General features: G+C 38.5%; 1 protein-coding gene across 2 annotated transcripts in view; it reads left to right on the top strand.

Annotated features, from left to right (window-relative positions):
• The window catches only part of LOC108625583 (Vesicular acetylcholine transporter), a 59983-nt gene that overhangs the window by 31475 nt on the left and 8378 nt on the right, over positions 1-20130 (top strand). For both annotated transcript variants that reach the window (XM_026814153.1, XM_026814152.1), the window contains exon 4: positions 2491-2682. The gene's annotated coding sequence lies outside the window, so the exon portion shown is untranslated. The remainder of the gene's footprint in view (positions 1-2490; positions 2683-20130) is intronic.

Raw genomic sequence — 20130 nt, 5'->3', positions numbered from 1 at the left:
GAACCTAGATATAGCTTGTTTACGCAATTATCAAGCGATCGCACATTGCCAGGCGATCACATTTACGCGATGCTCGCTATTGCAACGAAGCACGGTTGAGCAGAGGGTGAAGGAGGAATGAGAGGGCAGCGGAATAGGAAGGGTAATTATTTCGAATTCAGTGCATTCGGATGAAAGGCGCATCCGATTGATTATTATCGAATCGAACAAACGAGGTCCGCTTGATCGAGGCCATTCAGGCATCCCCGTACACCTATACTTGATCGATAATTGTCCGGTGTGACTCTTAAATTGCGTGATTAAGTAATACTCATGTCAACTACATCTTGCAAATTATCGGGTTCAACCATTGCTTTCGCAGTACATATGTGTGTATATGTATATACACTTCCCAGTTAAGGTGGGGAACCCTTTTACCACTAGAGGCCACATTAGGCAGTAATAAAGGTGGCCGCTATAATCTTTTTTATTTCACTGTTGGTATTTTTATGTTTAAGCATATATGTATATACATCCAGATTTTTAAATTTTAATCAACAACTACATATTTAAATACCAGATCGCAGCAAGGAAAGATTCTAGAGTGTTGGAGATCTTTTTTTTAACAAATCGTTTCGAAAGTAAGCCCTCCGAGCCGGAGAAAATCCACGCGCCGGTATCGAATATTTCAAATCCACGCAATCGCGCGGCCCGATAAGCTGTTTCGGATCGAGAAGTCGGCTGGAAGTTGGGGTTCTCGGCGTGCAAAGGTCGTTAGCAGAGTTTCGAGCGGTGCATAGCAATGAGCCTTGAAAAGGGAGTGGAAAACCTCCTGGGAATCCGGACACCCGTTACATCGGGAGGCTCGTACGAGAAACGAAACGAGCTGACCCGCAACACCGAGGCACCGAGGGGCCGCGCCGCGCCGCGCTGCGTCGGCCCTGGGACAAAACTGACTCATGGTATAAGCGGGATAATCGAACTCGTTACGAACATTCTCCGGATTCGTTTCGTGCGTCGAATAACGTATAAGTTTCCAGGTTCGCGTGGGTTTCAGTTTTGACTGATCGCGAGTAAATTGAATTTAAATCGTATCGTTCTCGCACTTCTTGCACTCAAATGACATCGTGAAATTATTCTGAATATTCTAAATAATATTTAAGGATAACTCGACAAATTCTCAAAACACCTGCTGTGTCATTCGATTGATTTGTACATAAAGGAGTTTTCGTCGGACGTGAGAAAAAGGTGAGAACATTATGTATGCACCAGCATGATATTACGTTGTAGCACAATTATCGGCGTGTTCAACGGGAAGTACACGTAGAAAGCGTGTCACACGGTGTGCCGGTTGTCACATAAATCACGGGCATACCGCTTCCTCGTTGTTAGTCACGAGGCAAGCGACGCGTGTTGATTCCACAACGTTGTTCCTCGTCCACTTCTGAGAGTACAGCTCGTGGGCCACGGGCTGGTTAATGAAACTAAATACACGTACGAGCGTAGCGAAAAGAGAGGAGAGACCATTACCGAACGAGCCGCCGGCTGTCCCTGTCTTTCCTGGCTCCACTTGCCGGAAACATTTCGCGACGGAGAAGGAAGGGTCGAATCGCGTTCGGGTTCGCAGACTCGGAGTCTTGTTAGGCCGGCAAAAGGGGATTCTGATCAACGAACCGTGCCGGCCTTAAGGGCCCTTACCTCCCATAGACACGCTTCGTTTCTCGATTGATTCTTTATTTTACAACCGACGTGGCATCGTAGAAGCAACGTATGCCACACTGACGACGCGGCGAGACTCGAACGCACGATCCACCCCTGAACTTGTTAAACCCCGTAGCGACCACTCGATCGACTTTTGCTCTTGTTTGTTCATCTTGAATCAAATTCCTGCTCCGCTTGATCGCATTCTGATGACTGACCATTTTATTCAATCACCAGGTATCGAATTTTTAAAATGAAGTTTGAATAAACTCGATTCTTAAGGGCTAAAAGCTTCGATAGCGGCACGATGAGGCAGAATGTTGTTAGCAATGTTACTCACAAAGTTAAGCAAAAATATGAGTTTACGGGATTACAATTTCCGTCCTTATAAAAGAAGATTTTTAGATCAGTTAGTCTGCAGAATTCACTACCAACTTGATTGCAAGAGGATATTTTATAAAACTTATTTTAAAGATTTCAATTGCTGTTTAATAGAAGAAATTCTTCCTTCGCCTGTATAAGAGTTCTGAAGCATGTAGATAAAATTTTATATTTATTTCGTCAAGACGTTTTAATTTTAGGAACGACCTAATCGTCCTGCACTTGTCGACCTTTATCGACAAATGTCAGGACATCCGCGATTAACCTTTAAACGACGTTGTAAATCAAGGCGGAACCGTTTTAAGCGGATAAATTCATCGTCCTTTCCGTTCCATTTTCCACTTCCCATAAATTAGCGTAACGATTGATTCTTATCGATATAATTCTTGCCACGGTAATCGGCCATTTCCCTGGGTTTCACTTTAACAGAAGGATGCCACTCTACCGAGTCTTCCGGTTCCGCCGTTGGAGGCAACCTTGCAGAAATACTTGGCCCAGGTCGAGGTCATCGCACCGAATCATCTGCCGAAAACCAGGAGCCTGGTTAAAGCCTTCCTCTCTGGTCCTGGACCCAAGCTTCAACAACGACTTTTGGAACGTCAACAGACAACGACCAACTGGGTGAGTGGATTATATTATCAATTTTCTCTGAGGTCCTTCCAATGCAATTTTAGGAAACATAAAAGATTAGACATAAATAATTTCGTATTTCATCATTAAATTATTACGTTTGAAACATCGTTTCCATGATAGAAATTTCGTGAATCGTAGAAAATATTTCATTCCATTGGCCCCATTTTGATATTCAAAGCTTTTTGTAATCAACATCGCAGCTTTGAATCAATGATTAAAACGTTGTGCCGAGTTGTGTGGCAGTGGTTTCGATTATTCGAAGTTATTCATACTTGTATACACATACAGTCGGAACCGTTTCTCGTTGAAAATAAATGACGGTGGACGTTCAGTTTTTAAAAATCTCCTAAACGCGACGCGACGCGACGCGACTCAATGCACAGCTTATGTAAGCCGTCTCGTTAAATATTCAGAACGTAAAAGGCTCAGTGGAATGAAATGCCAGTGATAACGAGAAGGAAGACATTCTCGCTAAGTCGTGCAACACCGTTTTCGTTTTAAACCAAACAACGAAAATATTTCGCGAGAATATTTCGCGCATTTCCAACTGTACATGTTATTTATACGTTGGGAAACGTAACATGAAATAATAGATTGAAACAATTTTAAATCCGAGTCAGACGGTTGCCAAATCCGCATCCAGCATGCACTTCATATTCAGGCTACGTTCCATTGAATAGCTCAAAACGTAATTACTAATTACGTTTTTCGTCATACCAATCTGATTACATAGTTAAGGCAAGATAAATTGAGAGAGCTAAATCTTAAAATAGTCCTTTACGAAATGTTCAGATGATCACCAATGATAAATTACCTGCTGCTCTCGGACTTGTAATAACGTTCATCGTCTGTTGCGCTACTAAAAATTGTATGATAGATGAAAAGTGTTCGAGAGGTATCTACGTTAACATATAGATTAATAATATCTACATTGCGGAATTTTACGCGAAATGAAATATATACAGTGACCAATTAAAAAAATGTATTTCAAATACAGATTCGTTTTAGCATATGAGCATTGCAATATGCATTCAGATTTGACATTCTCATGTAATGACAATTAAAAATTTTAACATTTGTACATTTTAAATTAAATATTCATCACGTAAAAATGGAAAGATCGAAGATTGTGGGAATACTTGATTTGCAATGGGTACAGACAAAGAACGACGAACGAGGGCGCGTTCCTTTTTCCGTCTAAGTGGCACAACAGCATTTTCGTTTCAACCCGCGTTGCCTCCGGAGAATTTACTTCTGCCGGCATCAGCCTATACATACGAGGATATCTACCGCGCGTTCTGCGTGACTTTTGCAATCTCCCTCGTCCCGTGACGGTGGCGGTCCCGCGGGATTCCCGGTTACCCCGCCACCATAAGCCCCTCCGCATCCCTACGGCCATCCGGTTCTCCGAGCTCCCGTGGCACATAAATAAATAAATAAATGGATTTACGAGGGCTCGCGCACTGGCTCGTCTCGCAACGGTTCGCTGGAACCGAGAAGGGAACGAACGAGAGTCGACCAGACCTTCTGCGTTCAAAAGTAAGCCGGAACAATGCAAATATTGCGACAAAAATGAACGGGGGACGCGAAAGACAAAGGGGTTGAGGATGGTATTCGATGCGTGAACGATAGAGTGCCGCCACTTGGCCTTCTACATAGGTGCTCTATAACTAGAGTCTCAACGCTTACGCTGTTTTCAAAGAGAATAGATGAGGCGACAAGAATTTACTTTTTATTATTTATTATAATTACTGCTATATTTTCAATACTTTACTATTTACTTCAAAATCGTTTTTCTGCCAAGTGATTCCATTTGAAGCACTGCTCTAATACTCGTTCAACTCGAAACTGCTGGTGCGGTATTGTGGATATGAATATTCTCTAGTGAAAACACGTCTCTAGCTCACGCGGGCACGTATCGATGCGTCACCGGTACAAGTGCGCATTGTATAAACACTTTTCTAATGCAAAATGACACATCCTGATAGTGATTTACGACATGGTTTTGCGGAATATTAATAATAACTTATTGCATAACAGTGCTTTCGAGAGTTATACGTATATTGAGGAGAATAAGGAAGGCTTAAATTACATGTTTTACACGTACTTTAACTCGTTCATTTTGCGAATGGAATCGTTAAACAAACTTGTATGACAATCAACTCGACTTGACGTGTTCTCAGGAGGTCCTTCGCCAGGCTCGGTCTAGTACCGACAGGCCAAAACTCCCCAAGTCTGAAAATGCCAAGGAGAAAAACAAGTAGATAGGTAGAAGAGAGTAGATGCCGTGAATTTGAAAAATATAAAAACAATAAAATGAGGCGAAATACAGGAATCTTTAAATCGTTGAAATATAATTATTAATAATAAATTAATAAATTGAATTACAAAACGATTGTTACTGAAATCAAGAAGATTCATCGTTTAATGAGACTACCCCAGAGTACATATTTGAATTCGTGTATTTAAATAAGGGTTCGATATATTGTATTAGAAAAATGTACATTGGTAGATACGATATTTAATGACAGATTCGTTTCGTTGATTGTAAAGGTCTCGTAATACCTTTGGGATTACGCTTCGCCACTATGTAATTTTCCTGCGGGTCAGATTGAAGTGCTCGTTGATGAATCGTCACGTTCATATTTCGATTCTCTACATACTCGCGATACCGCCATATGTGGGACGCAGGAAAAGTGAAACAGTGTCGAAACAGATTTGAAACGCACTGAGAAATCATTTAGTTAAAAAGCAGAAACACTACCATTGGCATATTAATAGCAAATTTTTTAATCCAAATAATACTTGTATTAATAATATTACAAAAATGAGGCATGTTCACTGTATATGTAATATTAATATACAGGGTGAGGCAGTAACTATTACCACCTACAATAACTCCGAAAGTATGATAGTAACAGAAAACTTTTCAAAACAAAAGATGCATGAGACAACAGGGGCTGTAATATGGTGTTAATATTTTATATAATAACATTTTTGTGCGAAGTATGTCATACACAGTCACCGGACTTATGGTCAAGTTGATAATTACAATTGGATTATTGAATACATCTTTCTAAAGATGGTGCACACACTTCAAAACTCTCAGACACCGAATCGAGCTTATAGCATCCTTCATGACGAAATATTGCCGTGTATAGGTATTATGCAATAATTCGAGAAGTATCGCGGTCAGGCCGTTGCTCGATTAATTGATGTCTAGGAGAAAACGAAGACGCGATCTGAATGGGATTCACTCACGCACATCGACGCAATCTTATTAACGTTGATAAATGTTCCCGATGGATTTACTTCCTTTTAATAATGGTTTGCGTTACGGTAGCGTTGTGCGATTAAATTGCATCACCGAGTTTTCAGCGTGCTGGGTGTTTGTTATGATAGAAAAATGCACGATTATTGAGCGAGTTGGTGGTGTTATAAACATTTTTACTTCGTACTACATTTGATAAAAGCAATAAGCCAAGCAAAAAGGAAAAGTTTTAAAAAAGAAATGAAAAAAGTACAATGGAATAGACGAGCAGCTTTTGTTGCTATGCGTTTTGATCGAAACGAAGTAGCACGGCTCGTTAAACGTAGCCATCGATCAGACGAGGCTCAGAAAGCATCGTGAAAGTAGAAGTGGGAAGAGATCGAACAGAATCGGACAGCACCAACGGCAATTCGTGGAACGTTCGCTTCTGTTGAAGAAAATTGCTTTCGCGACATTTCGCAGCGACCGTGCCGTTTTTCCCGTAACCCTCCGAGCGAGGCGAGAAACGAAAATATATTTCCGGATGTGTATACCAATAAACCGAGAGCTTTCCTCATCGATTATTACCTCTCGTTTCTCCTACGTGCGTCCAGGCGAACGACGTCTATTTCCGCGACGACTGTCGTATTCATTATACGCTCAACGAACGATAAATGATAAACAACGTTATAAGAAGACGGATGACACCTGATCTCAATTATTCTTTTAAATAGATAAATCATTCAATCATTTTTATCCACACTAAGAGTATTAAAAAAATTTTCGTAAGAACTATTTCTTTTGGCAACAATTTTATAATGGAAATACACGATCAGTAATGCGACGTACAGTAGTTCAGTAATGGAAAAAGGTCATTTTAATTTCTCGTTATTCCAATGCAAATCACTGAATTTTTACTTCATATATGAAATTAGCGACCTCAAAAACTTTTGTAAAATTTGAATCATACACAATTACCGAATTTTTTCCACCGAAAGACAATTTCGAGTCACTGTGCAACGGTAACACGCGGAGTTGCTCTGAGAGAAAATAAGCGGAATCAGACTTGCGAGATGGACTACCCATATATTTTTTTTAAAAGGGTGAAAGCAAACAAAGTATAACATAGGTAGAAACGCTGCCGTGCATTAACGAAATCCATTTGGAGAAGAATTAATTAATACAAAAAAGCCCTGTTGCGTACCTCTTCTTCGGGAAGGAAATATTACTCTGGTGCTGTTTTTTAATTAAACTCGCATTTCCGTTCAAAATTGCATACTCATCTGCGAGAGCAAAATTAAACAAGCAAATGACAGGCAAAATGAATATTGTACGCGATCGGGGAAAATGTATGTAGATTTAAACATATTTCATGTAACTAAAAGTCTGAAAAGATGAAATGTTGACATGTTGAGCAATGTTTATTCATTCGGCATGTTAATGGCCAGACTTACATGAAAGAAAAATAAAAATATATCGGTTTTATACAATTCGCACACGTGGAATCGAAATTAAAACGGTCGTTAATTGCGCAATCCAAATTGGCGGAAATCGGAGGGAAATCGAGGAAGGCCGAGTGTCTCTGTGAGGGGCGGCCAGCTAATTCGTGCCCTTGTAAGTCGAATTGAATTTACCGCCAGAAAAGGTACGAACGGACAGAGGGACCGAAGGGGCCGGGGCTGGGGCGGTTCGCGGATGAATAATGGAAGTTTCAATGAAATTTTCCAGTTCGCCGCGGGGCACCGTAATATTAGCTTACCGTCACCACGGGTCCAACAACTAAAGCTTCCCACCGACGCGCGGGATCTGTGCACGGGGCTCGGGGGTTGTCCACCCCACGCTACGATTTTATATAGAGATGAGTCTCTCGCCTCTGAGAACGCGACTGTCTATTGTGTAACGGGGGATTCGAAACTCGGGGGGCGAATTCACGAAATCCGATGGAGAACGATGAAGAAAATAACCATGGAATTGGCATGTCGAACGGGAGGGGTTAATTAAAGTAACAGTAAATGAATGCACCAGAATTTATGTCTGATGAAAAAATTCTCGCATATTAGGAGATGGCGGCTAGTCGTTTAAAGGACAGAGGGTGACAAATACATGATTAACTGCTTTTCAAGTACGTGCATGCATATTTTCCTTCTTACAATTTTTTTAAAAGTCATAAGGCAATTCCATTTTTGTGCGATAAAGTAAAATGTGTATAAAACGATTAACAAATTATTTACCATGCTCGGGCTATACAACGTAAAAAAAATTCAAAGAGTAGACATGCTTTAAATAGGCGTGGAGAATTAATGGTATTTAACAGTTCACACAAGTTGTAAAAAGATTAAACAGGTCTTCTGGAGGCTTTGACACAGTTACCTTTGGTAATACGTAGTAAGTTCCTACTTGAGAAGTACGACAAAGAGGAAAAACGAAGAACGCGTTACGGGATACAAAGAACGTGAGCAAAGGATGTATTAAGCTGTGATATATGGGGCACTTCCCCAGAAAAGTAACTACAAAGGTTCAAAGAGAATGAATGTGAAAAGGGAACGAAGAAATTGTTGGAACAGGCAAATGAAAAATGGAACGTAGGTTTTTCATTAAAAACATTTTTATATTATAATGCATTTATATTATTTTCTTGTCGCCGAGAATAACACTTGTATTGAACCACGAAAGAAATTCAACTCTTATTGAATTTCGTTGTACGAACATCTAACATCAAGTTTACACGTATCAGTGAAATAAGCTGTTTGTGGTCAGACATTCTGATTATTCTACTCTTCGCAACGTATAGAGAAATCTTTAATTCCTTCTTTTTAATACTAAGTTTAGTCCTTCATTTAAATTGCAAATGCACATAATATCACACACACATACACACAATTTGGCAAAATGAGCTATGATAATTTATCAATTTAAAATAATACAATAAACATTTTCTTTCTTAACGTTTTAACATAATTAGATTAGCAGTCAGCTATAATATGAGTAGTAGGTGAAAAGTAACGTGTTGGTTTACTATTAAAGTTTTGAAATTCATAACTTCGGGGTATGGAGGGTGGAAAGAGATATCTCGTCACCAGATGGAAGCTTCCCCAGAAATATCGTAGACACGTGCAAATGGCTGTATGTTAAGACTCAGAGGGATGTTTTAGGGAGAAAGTATCTTCGTTTTCTCGCTTCCTTCAAGGGTGAATGAAAGGAGTGAAGCAGGGAAAAGAGGCAATAAAGTTCTATGGCTCAACCGGTAACGTCCCTCGGACTGAGCGGAATCCTCTTTCCAAACATTCCAACCGTTATAACTTATTTCCTTACTGTCCGATAAGCTTTTAAAAAATTAACCTTCGTTATATTTAATAAGACCATTAAAATAGAAATACGTTAAGAACGTCTCCTTCTCGATTCCTATAGTATACTTTATCTTTAATTTAAATAAGTACTTTTAACATTCACACCATACTGAATTAGTTTGTTTCTTAAATACTTCAATGTTTTTGCTTTTCCTGCTAATTTCGTGCAATACATTTCCGTGCCTAACTCCGTTTCCTCCCGTAAATTCAAGATATTTTTTAAGAAAACTTCTCGACTCGACCAAAAATAAAAAAGCACTACCGCATTGAACAAACTTGTAACATATGATATGAGTAAGCAACGGTGGAAGTTCAAAATTTCTCAACTAAACCAGCAAGTTTACCCTAAAGCCAAGAAGTGGTTGATCCCATAAGGACGAAGCGCCGGTTTACGGAACTGTGGGTAAGGTAAAGAGAAAAGAAGACCCAAAGTGTGGTTGATATTTTTCTGAGAAGAGGAATGGAAGAGACGGTGTTAGAAATCACCTTGAAGTATGTAACTTTTCTTATGAATCCCTGCGGACAACGGTGCGCCACAGGGAAAGCAACGTGGGGGTGACGATCGGAGTTCTTCCCTCATCTTGCGTATTCAGCCAACTTTTATTCTGTTCTTATTTCTTCTCCTGAAGCAGCGCCGAAAAAATTTCATACAATACTACCAAATTGTCGTGTAGTTGACTCAAACACGTTCAAAATACTATACGTTTATTCGTTAGTTCGTGATAAGAGACATTGAAAGCTCGAGTATTTTAAGAAAATTAGAAATTATTTTTGTCACAAATATCTACGATAGTCGAATATTCGTTACTGGATTATTGCCGCACTTTGCGATCTTCTTATCGTCCTTACCTCTGAAGAAACAGTTTAACACGACACGTATTCAGGTAGAAGCGATAAAGTCGAAGGCTCGAGTAAATCGATACCCTTGCAGGAGCCCGGGTGGATTCCTCCTCTTACGCGGACCTTTTTTTTAGCCATTTCCAGGACCTTTTTCGAGGCGAGAAGAAAAGTAAAAAAAAAGAGCAAGCCCGCCTTTGTCGGATGGAATGCGCCCTTCTTGGCTTTACTACTTCATTAGATAGGTTATACAAAACCCTCATCTTGGTACACTTATTCGAAGGTAGATTTAACACTGTTTTGCACGCATTCAGACTCGAAGACTCAGGTTTTAATGAAGTACTTTTAAAGCTCTTTCAAAGCAAAAAATGAAAAATGAATTATATAATACAGAAGAGAAGTAAAGAAGCTGTGAATTTTATGGGGATAGACATGGGAATTTAGAGAAAAAAACAAATGGATTCTTATGAGAATGAGTGACCATACGTGAAAGATTAGTGATAAGAAGGATACTTTGTTTGTTTGTCTTCCTTTTTCAGGACCGAAGGCTGAAAATAAAATATATATCCTATATTCTATCCTATTCTCTAATACGGATAATTATATTTTAATAAATATATATTTCATATTTCGTATCAGCTCTTTGTGCGTTTAATGCATTGCTCTTAAAAAGAACAGCGAAACGAGATTATAAAGGACTTCTCTTTGGCAATAAATACTTTACCTTTGATCTTGGCCGATTCGTATTTTCGCCGAGAGCCTCTTTTACGGCATAATCTGAGAAGCAAACACTCCTTCTCAGGGGATGAACAGAAGGGTGAACGAAAACACGTTCCGTAAACGGAACCATAACAGATAATAGAGATCTATTAAACTTCGATACTTGGATGTTTTTTGAAAAAATAATTGTCCTTACGTGTATTATAATATCGAAAATGTTTAGTCTCTTACGCATAATAATTTCTTATTTCGAGGAAAATACGACGAAAAATGAATGTAGCTCCTCCATTAATAAAAGAAGACAATTTCTCGTTGCCGGCTTCGCTTGTTAAATTGGCGATCACGCAAAATGTGTTTAGTATTTCCTTTAACGATCTTAGACACGCAATTCGACGATTCACGGTTCGTAGAAATAACGATGTTCAAGGATGGAAATTGCAGTGGAAGATCGCTTCGGGTGAAATACGTAAGAATTAAAGCGATAAGCAGCTGACACATCCTTGCCCGCGGTAAGACCTCATTCGAATAGAAATTTTCGCAATCTCCATTATCCGGTATGCAAACTTCTCATTTGGAAATTTATTTCCTCCGTACAAGTCCAGACGTCAAAGTGTTATTAGAATTTATGATTCAACTCGTGATTCAAGATTTTAGCCGATTAAGATAGTAGAACGCAAATGTTCGATGCTGTACGCCACCAGAATTCACAAATAGGAATTTAACTGATATTCAAGCTACTAAAAACTATTAATCACTTTCTTAATCGTCTTCATACAAAATCTTTCCCCAGTTGTCTAGTAAACTTTAACACCAGATTGCCGGATATCTGTTTTGCCTGAAATGAGTCAATTCGACTCAAACATCAAAGTTGAGGTTTTTTAAAAAATAAAATTTTATTTTTTACATTTTTTTATTACATTTCGCATAGACGTCCTTATCTCTATTTCTTTTGTACGAAACTTGAACCTCGAATCATGAGTCCAATTGATTCGGTCCGGCAATCTGGTGTTAAATTAATTAGATGATTAGAACATTTCTTTACCTATATTCTTTAGACTAGACCAATGTAATTCTACTTTCAAAAAATTATACTCAATAATTATGAATACCAGATTTTTAAGTTGACGGTTTGCTTTTCATCCCCGTCGCAAATCCTATCGAAATGACGTGGGAGCCCAACTGTGCACGCCTGAGACTACCGAAAAGTTTCCACCCACGCGACCACTTCGTAATCTTGACAATTTAAATGTTTGTCCGCGATACGGATACAGAGGATCGCGTATCGTTCAGCTTAGGGTACCGCCGCGCCGGTAATCCCTTGTTGAAACAGCGTTAAGCCCTTACGGATTGTCTGTGGGATTGCAACAACGATACGACAGAAACGCTCGGAAGGGGCTGCACACCCTTCTACCACAATTTTCTCTTCGGTAGCTTGTCCAATTCTTGTCGTTCTACTGCAGCTGAATCACATTTTCGGTAGAAAGTTAACGAAAATATTTTAATATTAATACTTCTCTGCTTTCTTTTTCAATAAGTAAAATCTTTTCATAAATGCTTATAATGCATGCGGAAAAGAAAGATACGAAATATGTTTGTATATAGTATTGTTATTTAAAAAACTAATGGATTTACAGTATATTCCAATGTTAAATTCCAAAAATTGATAAGCTTCTGTGTATAATACATATATGTAAAAATGAACGTTTGTGACCCAGTCCAGAAATTGATTTTCTGAACAGATTAGAAAGCTGAGATATTAAGCGAGCCCCAGAGACGGGATCACGTGAGATAAATAAAAAGGAATGTAGTTCCTGAAATTGCCCAATATGTTCGATGGGTGACGGGCAAATCGTTCTCGAGCCAACCAGAAGCAGAACCGATTTTACCCTAGAGATTCATGCGAACGCCAACGCGGATCACTACGAATGGATATCCGTCCAGCTAGAATGATCTACCGTAAACCATGGCTAATTTTCTGATCCGTAATGCCTACAGGATATCAGCCACTGACACGCGTATCGAAAGATTAAAAGATTACTCGAAATATCAGATTGGATAAATGAAGTTCGATTTAAGAACTTATTTTTAGAATTCCATATCAATTGCATGAAAAACTGACCGACATGGAAATCTTCTTTGTCTTTGAAGGGAGTAGAAAATTTTAAATACGTACTAATTTTTATCTCAATCAAATCTGGCTCGGAAGGAATTTGTGTTCTTAAAGCCGACGAGGCATTCGACGAGTTCAATGGTAGACGAGAGGTGTTCCGTGTCGCGCGACCTGTTCTTATATTCCAGAGACACTTAAGAGCGCAAATATTTATGGTATCTTGAAGTCCCGTGCGAAAAACAAAGGTCTCTATCAATGCAGAAGACGAGTTAAGGAGGGAAGAGGGAAGGGAAATCCGCCCCTCGCAGACTCCGTATACCCTGCGGGATTAACCTTTAATTCTATCCTGACTTGACAACCCCCTCGCCCTTGAGGAGCGCCGTTCTACGTGCACATCAAACGTCCTTGAAGTTCCGGCATCGAACGGTAACAAGATCGAAATGAAATTTTTGAAGATGGATCTTCTGGGAGGGTCGTATACTCAGTTAAATTATTGTCAAAGTCGTATGAAATGGACGTAGAAAAAATATAATACAGGAAATGTAGTCCGAATCTCTAATATTAGCAGAAATATCAGTATTGTTCTATTTATATCAGTCATTAAATAAATTATCAAACTCGTTAAAATAGACAATGGCAGTTTTTCTTGACAGTCATGTTTGATAAAAACGCATGAGAATCTCTGTTCATCTGCTGGAAGATAATGCAGCAGAACGATTGGTATTAATTTATAGAAGAAAAATCGGCAGACTAGCGAGGATAAATTACACGAGTGTAGCAGGGGGAAACTGGCTCGTGTTTCGGGCGTGAACACAAAGAAACGACAACACCAGGTCAAGTGGATCGATGCAGGTTACTTTCGAACACCCACGTACCAGGCAGGTCCCTTTGCAAGAGTCCTCTTATTGTTCCGTCTAACAATATACTATTTCTAAATGTTCAAAATCATCGCGATTGTCAGATATATGATAATAAAAATAGAGAAATGCGTTCAGAAAAAAATGTGTTCAGAAACGATCGTGTGACTGTCGCATGGTAGGTTTAGCGTTAACAAACATTCAGTGCAATGTCAGGAGTGCAATCTCTCTGGAGAGCTGATCGCTCTGTCAAATAGCGACTTTAAACAGTCTCTTCAAAGTTTACGTGAGATCGGCCAGAAGAGAACACTGAGCAAGTTTACCTGCAATCTCTTTGGAAACGAGGTCGACGAGAATATTTGACGAACCGAATGTCGAATAATCGTTAAATCCGCCATTTGTTTTTGATTTGCACGCTATGTATGCATTACGTAGGATAATGTTTGGATAATGTTTCTAAATAAACGTGTACTCAATTACACCTCCGAAAATGCCAATAATTGTTCTGATTCATTTAACATTTTTAATTGCGTAGATAATTGAGTTATACTAAATCCAGTCGCGAGCCAGTGACATGTCTTCAATGCCTTTTATGATAATAAATTTGGGTGGCTTATGTCATTTTTGGGTGATTCTCCAGTCTCGTCATTTATTATTTTTCTTCCCGTCCATCCGACACAAGAAACTGATTTTGAGTTACTGTTCGGATTCGCGTTCTTTCACACGGATTCACCGGGCAAGGTGCAAAGCGACGAAAGTGTTCTCACCGGCAGGCCGGTAAAGCGCAGAATCCAGGGTAACGATTACAGGAGCAGCCGAAGGTAGCTATCGTAGGTACAGGTAAGGCGAGAGACTCCTAAGGCTGATGTGGGTCACCACGACCTCGTCCTAAAGACCGGTCTTGCTAGAGGTTACGACCCGCTTAAATAGTCGCTCGATCTGCCATTGATTGACCCGCTACGCTATGCTGTGACAGACAATTTTATCTTCGGCTCGTTTGTCGACCCGTCGTGTTCCACTTGCGAGGCTTGTTTGAGTGGCTGGATTTGAATCTGGCCGTAAGGAAACGGGTATATCGGATTGGAAGAAAAATCGTACGGCTTCTGTGGCTGCTGGCTTCCCAAGATTTTCGGCTTGATGAGGGGCTTTGGAAGAAATTCGAAAGATCTCGGAGAGGGTGGGACGCAATAAATCCACGTTCGTTCTTTTTTCGAAAGGTGCTGATTAACGGATTTTTATGTATCTGTAAATCTATAGTTACGATGAATTGATAGTACTGAGTATCAGTAATCAAACGAAAACTGACACGCATAATGAGTGTTCTTATTAAATTATTGTATTAAAAAATTCAAGCATACGCTAATGATATACAGTGTGCAGGTGAAAATACATAACATAGTTGGTGACTGGATACTGTTTTCCGTTACATAACTATGCATTATCTAGTATCGAACAGCTAATTGTGACGTTTATGACGTAAATTGTATTGACAGTCACAAATGTGAATTAATCAATTGCTTACACGACGCAATAACGTGATACTTATTGAAAACGCAGAGTTCGCTTGTCACAAATATTTTTTTATTCATAACCAAACGAGTGTAATTAACAAAATGTATGGAATACAATTTAAATAAATCAGTACACAAATTAATACATTTAACATACCAAAATTGTTACTCCGCGCGTTCTGTAAGGAAGAAAGGAATCGAAGATAAAAAATTTTCTATTCAGTATTTGCAGAAAAGCTCGGAGATTAACCCGTGGGAGAGGAAAAAAATTAATTCGAGATTCTCGATGGCCCCGGGGCTCAACGAGATTGAACGCACGCTTAGTTAATCTGCCCGGATACGGGCAACTTCTTGATCCTGTTTTCCACGTGGATCAGGAGAAATCTCCGGTTCCAGTTGCCCGCCGAAGTCTCCACGTCGAGCTCTCCGTGATCGATCCGTTTCTCTACGCTCACCTGCACTGTCATTGTGCCTTTCTGAAAATCTGTCAATTTCTTCCGAAACATTTTTCTCTTTTGAATTTGCGCTTCGAAACATCAAAATTATTATATATTTAATAGCAAAATTATATAAAACAGCGTAGCAGTTATTTCTTAAAATAAAATTCATAACATTTCAAAAAAACTAAATGTATTAGATTAAATGAATGCCACTTTAAGAACAGGATAGACACAAAATTTTGCCCTGACCCATGATATGTATAGTATCTAAATTTTGTCAAAAGCTGGCAGCATACGGAGCTCACTGAAAGTTATTGCGACTGATTCTCCCTTTTGGAAGCTGATAATCAACGTCGACCTGTGTTCGGTTCAACCTCGGTTTCACAGACCTCAACCACGTCCTCCCTTTTTGGACAAACTGTTTCGTTCCTCTCGGAAGTCTCGTTGCTGTATCAGATTTCCCGTTTAACACGATACTTCATTAGCCACGGTGAGAACGACGGGTCGAGCCATGTCGTACAAAAGGTTTCGCTCTGTGCCGGTGGATCCGAGCATCGCTTACTCTCTAACCCTACGGCGCCGGTCGACCCCTGTCCTCGCTCCTGATGCAACTCGCACGGTCTGCACGCTAGAAAACCGATAACTGAATATTTTTGGCCGCTCAGTGGTTTCCAAACTGGCGGTGCATCGAAAATCTTAGTCAACTAACTAGAAAACAATTTTTTGAACGATATTTAGAAACCTACAGAACGACATCATGAAATTCAGCACATTTTACAGAAAAAGATTATTTCATAATAGTGGTTCTGTTTTTATTGCATTATTCTTTGATTTAAGGACCAAATAGATTTAACAATGCCTTACTATTTTTCTATCTTTCCTATATCACGTATAAAAAAAGACATACATATGTGCGACAGTAACAAAGTACAAAGCTGAATGGACAAATATGGTTCCTTTACTGCAAAACTCTACAATAATTTCATGGGAGATAGATCTTTTTAATTCTATAACTTTCAATACGTATCAATGATAAAAAGAAAGTAGGAAATGTGTGTCACGGGAGTGAATAGTTTACCGAATTGGTTATACGTCTCATGCATCTCTTTGAGGTGTGCGGAGGTGTGCAAAGGTGCGCGGAGGTGCACTTTGGAAACCACTGGCACGGAGATATACAAACGTTGGCGGTTGCGTTCCAGCAAGTGGTCGATAACGCCGAGTTTGCGCTGACAGAGAACCACAGAGCAGGTTAAACACATTCCACGTACATACATACATACATACATACGTGCAGGCCTGTACGTGCAAAAGAGACAATACATATATACGGAATACATTACGAAAAAGATAATAAACGGACGACAGAAGTCGATATATTGAATTAACATATGAAAAAGATGAAAGAAAAATGGATACTCTGAATGAAAGAGGCGAAAGAAATGTAAAAAAGTAAAGAGAATACATATAATACATACACAATTGTTGGGCTAAATCAATAAACTATAATATTATATAGGACGTAAAAAAAGTTGAACAGAGACGTATGTACAATGTACGTATAAATCTACAGAGGAAAAGGAATAAGCAATAGATATTATAAAAAGAACAGCGAATGGAGGTACAAATAAATTGAATGGACACATTTGAAAACTGAACGGATGAATAGATGTTCTAAATAAAAGACCAAAACAGAGGAAAAGCCGTGACTATAGAATAGAATAATGAGAAAAACCGATCGAGTAGATCAAACTGAATGGTAGCGTATCATGTTCAAGCTTCTGTTGAAATCACCGTAACCTGACACCCACGATGTGAACTTCGACGGACGGAGTTGATGTCTCCGCACTGGTGTCTCGGGGATACCGCGCCCCAACAAATGTTTCCGGACACCAAACGTTGCAACGAAATTTATTCTGACAAGAATTCATTATACGTGTTTGAGACTTGAGTATAAAATATCTATTAGCGTAAGAAATATGGTAGTGATTCGAATAGGAATGTTTTGTATTCGTAAACGAATTTGAATTCATTAAGTACGCGCGTACTCAACTAGAATATCAATGGTTTACGTAAACTATTACGTATACCTAATGTCACCTCAGAAGGACTTTGAAGACGAAAATGAAATGTCCAACACAGATATCGTAATGTAATTATCTGGATTGCCCGTAGCAAAAATGACTCAAGAACTCCTTCAGCCACTGTACTGAAGGCAAACCGAGAATTACACAATCGTTTAAATGCGGTCGTAGCATTGCAGAACAATGATAGGAGATCTTACTATCTTCCATATCAATTGTTCGACTCGTCCAAAGAGAACGATCGATCAGTTAGCAAAATAGCTAAATCATTGTAATTTCTTACATCTGATGACTAAGGAAAAATGGTGACCTCGTATCTATTCACTTTCTATTCATTAAAAGCAAGCTTTACTTCCGCCTGATTACAATGACAATAAATATTAATTTTCACACACTTCTCCTGACACTTCCTTTATTTAATTTATAAGTATTTCTTATCTTTCATTAAATAATATGTAGGTACCACGTATTCAGATGCACATATTGCAAACTTTTCATTTATGATCTAATTCGATTTTGTGTCTGGTACTCTTAATCTATAAAATCGATGCTCTTTAATTTGTTAAAGTGGATTATTCGTAAATGGTATCGCGAATATCGAGAGAGTATTCTAATTATTTATATGCTTCTTTAGCTTATTGTTGCATTAGGAGTTTCTTCATGGCTGTTTCAGCAAATTACATCAGGTGAAACTCTTCCACTGTAATTCCACCTACACTCGTTAAACTGGCTATCTTCCTAAGTACTTGCATACCGCTATTATAGGAAACCAACTCCTGGTATTCATCAACGACGTCTTCTCACGAATGATAAAAGATCTAGCACGAATCGTTAAGAGATGTTACACCGAGCGAGCTACTTTCTAACATACTTTGATAATTTACTATTCGGCGAATTTGGCGAGTACTAACTGAACTAATTTAAATAAAAATTAGCAAGTTGTACTAAATACATTTTAATACACGATAGAAGTGAACGTATATAAAATATATTTATCGTTATTCTAGAATACATTATGAAATATACGTAATTATTCTAGAATCGAACTGTCACTAGTCATCAAACATCATTAAAACCTTGATGGTGAAATCAAGCGACGCGATATCAACAGAATAATCATGTGAATGCATCTATCGCAAGCTAATTCAATAGGCAGTAAGTCATCAGTTCTGATCAGAGATATAAAATTATGAGACATAGAATAGTCGTTAATAGCCCGGAAATAGTTGCAACAATTAATAATCTATTAGATTGTCAAGTGACATCTTCTTCCTATCCAAATTATTGCACACTGCATTTTGCATATTCCTTTAATATAATTATTGCACGATATTAACGAATTAACGACTCTTGCTATTATGGCAATAAATTGCTATCAAATATTTAAATGCGGTTTTACGGTTATTTCCGACCAGGTATCAAATGCTTTACGACTGAATTTGATATCCTGCTGGGAAAGCTATCTAATAATTTATTACCAATCATAATTTAACATTAAATGGAAATAGGAATGACCGAACCTCTATAAATTCCTAATGTTCACGAACATATGAATTCTGGACCAAAATTATTAAATTTTCGTATAGTAACAGTAATACAGCATCAAATATTTTTATGGGATCTTAAATGCAAAGAAGATGCAGAATAAAGTTGATTTTAAACGATAAACGAGCGATTCCTTAACGGGTAATTAGACTTTATTATAAATGAAAAGAAATTAACACGTCTGCCTCTCTTCGAGTTTCTTCATGATAATCTTCATGATAAGTTGTCTATTTTACTGGGATCCCACATTTTATTTTATATTTATATCTAACACTCTGTCGATTACTAGTAACACGTACATCAAATTACCCTTAATAATAGAAAATGTACCGTGAACATTACTTAAGTAATAACGTAAAGTAACGAAGTATTAACGTAAAAATATACATTCGCTAATCCATATTTGACGTGCATGGAAGTCAACTTTATAGAAATATCATGCACATCATCAAGCGTAAACTATATATCTATTTCTCTTATCTACATCCTCTTGAGAACACTGATTACATGCCTACGTTTGGTTACTCGTTTGCTGAAACACTATGAGTTTGTGTTGCCGGACTGAGTTGTCAAATAACTTCCAACACATTTAGACGTTTCTGCTATCGTTCCTATATTTACTTTCCGAACACGTAAGTAGTAAAACAGTCACATTACCACATACAAATTGTTCTATTCTTTAAACGTTATTGGTGATTATCAATTTCTTTCGGAGATGACATACGAATATAAATCAAT

The sequence above is a fragment of the Ceratina calcarata genome, unplaced genomic scaffold (genome assembly GCF_001652005.2).
Source record: "Ceratina calcarata isolate Rehan_Ccalc_2016 unplaced genomic scaffold, ASM165200v1 scaffold368.2, whole genome shotgun sequence".
NCBI classification, from domain to species: Eukaryota; Metazoa; Arthropoda; class Insecta; order Hymenoptera; family Apidae; genus Ceratina; species Ceratina calcarata.
The sequence above is the reverse complement of the archived record's forward strand: the minus strand, read 5'-3'. Positions and strand labels throughout refer to the sequence as shown.